The sequence below is a fragment of the Gavialis gangeticus genome, unplaced genomic scaffold (assembly GCF_001723915.1).
Source record: "Gavialis gangeticus isolate Ggan-Ray unplaced genomic scaffold, GavGan_comp1, whole genome shotgun sequence".
NCBI lineage: Eukaryota > Metazoa > Chordata > Crocodylia > Gavialidae > Gavialis > Gavialis gangeticus.
In genome coordinates, this window is record NW_017729001.1 from 27,978,866 (window position 1) to 27,983,818 (window position 4,953).

General features: G+C 43.9%; 1 long non-coding RNA gene across 1 annotated transcript; it reads right to left on the reverse strand.

The window, feature by feature from the left end:
• Positions 1–3,198: 3,198 nt before the first annotated feature.
• LOC109290662 lies at positions 3,199–4,930 on the reverse strand. Its single transcript, XR_002095651.1, has 2 exons — positions 4,822–4,930; positions 3,199–3,272 (listed from the first exon to the last, which is right to left on the reverse strand). It is a non-coding gene; the product is annotated as an uncharacterized LOC109290662 (long non-coding RNA).
• Positions 4,931–4,953: the final 23 nt, after the last annotated feature.

The window sequence follows — 4,953 nt, forward strand, 5'->3', positions numbered from 1 at the left end:
AAAAAAAAAAAAAAAAAAAAAAAAAAAAAATACACGCCGCCCGTCGCTGCTTGCCCATTGGCACCTCCCCCTGCCCGTCACGCCTGCGCGGTGTCCGATTGGGGAGTCGCAGGGTGGCGTCCCGCCTCCCCTCCCAGTGTTGCTTGTATTCGAACCCTGTGACATAGCGCGGCGCCCCGGAAGGGTGTTTAAATATGCGTTCCGCGGCCGCCCATTGGCTCGTGCGGGGCGCGACGGGCGCGGTGATTGGAGGGGCCGAGCGGGGCCTGTGCTCCTTCAAGGGGCTGCGCCACGTGGTGAGCGGAGTCCTTTACACAGGGCGGGGACGACGCCTCAGGAGTCCGCTCGGAGCTTTGCTGCTCAGCCTCGCTTGCCGGGAGCCCGAGGGAAACAGGGAGGTTGGACTCAATGGGCACTTTTTTCCCCCTCCACAACGTAAATCATGTTTGGAGCTCAGCTCAGATCTGCGATCCTTGGAGCCCCGCAAAGTCCTGCCTCTGCTGCAGCTATAATGGGCCGGGGCCTGCACCTGCGTCTTGGGAGGACAGGGTGGGCTAAGTGCCTTGAAGGTTCTTGGAGGAGAGGCGATCTCTTTCATTAGACCAGGCGAGGAGTTGGGGAAAAACAGTTTTCTCGTTTTCTCTACCTCACGTCTTCAGCACACGGGTGCAGCCTGCTCCTCTCTGGGGTTTGCCCATGAACAAGTGCTGGGTGAGGCAATGGAACACGGATGTGAAAAGATGGCTGATGATTGTCCTCTTCCAGTCGTCACCTTCCCCACTCCTTCCCCCTAAACACTACTGGGTGGCTGTTTTTTAATGCTATGTTAGTACAGATTTTGAACAAAGAAACGTGATGGGAAACGCCTCCGCTGAGGATGCAGCTGACAACAGATGTAATCTAATGTGCCTTAAAAATAAACTTTTAGTTTGTAGGATCATTGGAGAAATTGGTCGAGTCATAAAAAACTATAGCATTGACATAGTTTTCACATGATAATTTTATAGGTAAAAATACTGCAACCTACTTATGCTTTTATTACCAGGGATCCTGGTTTTCTCACATAAAAAAAATTCCAATTTTCAGATAAAAAAAAGGTACCCAAAATCCACATTTTTTCCATGATTAAAATGAAACACCACTAATATTTGTCAAATACAACCGCTGATTTCCACATTTCTCCTTGATTAAAGTGATATATATATTGGTAGCGTTTAATTTTAATCATGGAGAAATGTGGAAATCATCAGTGGTGTAGGTTGTAGCTGTGTTGGTCTAAGGCAGGGGTGGGCAAAATGCGGCCCGCCGGGCCATTCTATCCAGCCCGTGGGGCCCCTAAAATATTTAGAAAATTAATATTTATCTGCCCCTGGCTGCCTCTCATGTGGCCCCCAGTGGCTTGCCGAAACTCAGTAAGCAGCCCTCCACTCAAAATAATTGCCCGCCCCTGGTTTAAGGACATAAGCAGTCTGCTGAAATCAATAGTGGTATTTTAAGCCTCATAATGCATAACAGAAAACTAACTTGAATTTTCAAAAGACATTGGAAAAAGCATCATCTTAAAGAGAGAAGGACCTACATGCCTCCAGGAGAACACATACATTTGTGAAGCGTCCTTGCTATATTTGTGCAATAAAGATGATAATCCCTAAAATAAAGAAGCCCTCATTGACACTGATGTAATACAAATTATATAAAATTGTGTTTCATTGTAATCACAGAAAAAAATTGATTTTGGGTTACTATTCTGAAAATTGGGGATTTTTTTTTTTTAATCAGAGAAAGCCAGGATCCCTGAACATCACTATCATGCAATCATTTGCATGATTGCATAATGATCTTTGCACCTACAGAGTCCCTCTGACTTCAACAGCATTCAGCAAGGGAACAGAGGTCTGCCCCAGGGAGACCCAATTGTTGTATCAGGGCCACAGTCCCAAATTAACCAATGGAGCCCCGCACATTCACATGTCAGGAACGTCATGCACGTGAATGAATACTGCTAGTCAGTAAAGCCATAAAGTTAATCACATGTATGTTCACAGAGCCTAGCTTTTGCAAAGGAATAAACTAAAAAGAAAATGAGCCCAACTTATTTTACTCTTCTTTACAAGACATACAGGAATATTTTTGTCTCATTCTGTTTGCTGCATTATAGCAAGGTGAGGTCCCCCCTACCCGTCTGAACATTAGAATTTAATTTCCCGTTAAGTAGAGTATTAAACAAAGATAATGTGAAACAAGAGCGAAGGCTTGAGCAATTCATTTTTAGGCAAGACTTCATTATTCTTGCTTTTTCATTAACATTGATTTAACTAAATGACTGAAGAATATTGGCGGCGGGGGGCAGTACTTATTAAGAAGCAGAGCACTGGGGGAAGAGGGAAGCTTTAAAAAGGTCCTTTTTTATAAACCTCAGAGAAAACGTTTAAAAAAATCCATGACACATCATTGTAAACTACTGCTTCTCTACACTGAACAGGAGTTGCAGATTAAAGTGTTGCCTGACCATCAGCTTGTAATATCGTAACCATTTTTTTATGGTAAGACTGAATACTATTTTTTTTAAGTTTTCTTTAAAAAACAACAACAAAACCTAACAAAGCCCCTCAAATTTGAAATTGAGCTGGCACACGCAGCCACTAGAGGGCAAAACCCACTAACCGTTATCACCACAGTAACAAAGAAAACAATGTCACCTCAAACATTTGCTGCTCTGGGCAGAAGAGGTCCCATTTTCATATTGTTATTCTACAGAGGCGACACAACATTAAAAATAAAAGTATTTTTCCCATTAATTCTCATTAAGGAGCTAGAGCTGGAAAGCCAGATGGGAACAATTATATTTTATCATCTGTGAGCATGTAACCTCCAGAGAGTCAGTCTGCCTGCGCTGGCCAGTCACCATGACTCAGTTCACTCGGCGCATATGGACGCTTCTCGCCCACTCGCGCTCACCACAGAGCGCAGCAGGCATATTGCTGGAGCCAACTGCAAAACCACTGACCTAAACATAATCTCTTTTAATTCTCTAACAGCAGGCACTAACGCACTGCCACTGACTGCAACTAATATGAAACCATTGAATAGGGGAAGGAAGAAAAGTCATGGCAAGATATTTGACTTTCAAAAAAAAGATGTTAGCACGCAAGTCCTAAAATAAATGTTTATCGCTGCTTTCAATTTTTGTTGCCTTGCTTTTTTTTAAATTGTGACTGTTAAGATACTGTACAGTGCTGAATGAAGTCTTCCTTTCTCATCAGCCTACATCTCTGTGGCTTAAAACTATTTGCAATTTAAAGCGTTCATTTTTATTTCAAAATCTTGTAAGTTATACAGCATTGATCACATTCATTGCTTAAGACTAATCATAAATGACAGCAGAATTTCCTCAGGAGATTAAATACTGACTCAATCAGTCATTAGTCTCTCACTTTTCAGAACAAGACACTATAAATAATAATTAAAAAAAGCCTGGCTAATAAAAGCCTGGAAGTACGATAGTGTATAACTTGCATTTATAAACGACAAATTAAAATTTTAACTAAGCAACTATTTAATCAGGTTTCTGACAACAGCTGTATGAGGGCCCTGCCACCTCTTCAAATTAAAACTGTCCAGCAGCCAGCTATAGAGTTGTTACACATTTGCAAGCACTAATTTGGTAGCTGGCTGGCTCTTTTCATACCTGGAAAGTCATTGTTATTGCATGATAATGACATGGAGCCAGTTTACATTTACTGTGTGATTCACCAACTCATTGTGTGATAATTACTTTACACTTGTGGCTGCTCTAAATTTATGATGCAATTAACCAGTTAATTGCGCAATGCATGTAATGTGTAACAGGGGCCTGAATCTACCAAACAGATGCCAATAGCAAAAATAGCATTGCAGGGCCCACTGAGGCCCAATTCATCAGGATACGGAAGTGCAGCAGACACACCAGCTTCAACATAGGCACTAGGGAGTTGTGACAGCAGCTGCCAGCACACATTAGCAATGCAGCACTCCCCGAGTTTTTTAAGCTACCAGTTTAAACTGCACATCCTCCTTAGGGACACCCGGACACAGTTCGTTACTGCAGCCCTGGCCGTAAATGAACAAAGCTTATGTGATCGATTTGAACAACTACAGTTGACCCTAGACACAAAAAGCAAAGGTGGCACATCCAAGCCCTGGTTCAGAGCCCGGTTCTGGAGGGGACTCTCAAAATTTGGGGCTTTTTGTCTTCTCTGCCTAGAGCTGCAGTTCTGGTGTAGGAAATACCCCGAGCCCAAAGGCATTAGGAGTCCTATGTGCAGGGATCCTGGTTTTCTCTGATTTAAAAAACAAAAAATCCCCAATTTTTGGAAAAAACGGTAATCCAAAATCCAGATTTTTTTGAGAGTAAAATGAAACACCATTATATAGATCTGTATATTAATGGTGTTTCATTTTAATCATAGAGAAATAAAGATTTTGGGTTTTTTAAATAAAAAACTGGGGGATTTTTTTTTTCAAATCAGAGAAAACCAGGATCCCTGCACATAAGGCTCCCCATGCCTTTGGGCTCAGGGTATTTCCTACACCAGGCCTACAGCTCTAGGCAGAGAAGACTAGAAGCCCCAAATCTGGCGGTCCCCTTCAGAGCCAGGCTCTGCATCCTGGCCCCCCTACAGGCTCCAGCCCAGCCCCTCCCCCCGACTTAAGGGCGCCCCTGGCCAGAAGCAGCAGTTACAACTGGGGGAACTGAAGCTAAAGGCCCACTCCGCACATGCGCCCAACCCCTCCTACGAAGCGGAACCCCAGCGCGCATGCGCCATTTTCTCACCCTCCCACCTTTCTCCCCATCATGCCTCGCGCGCGACAAACTCTCGCGAGAGCGTGCAATAACGTCCGCACGCCGCCATCTTGCAGCTTCGAGATCACGTGACTCCTAGAGACATTCTCATCGCTCTCCCCCCCCCCCCC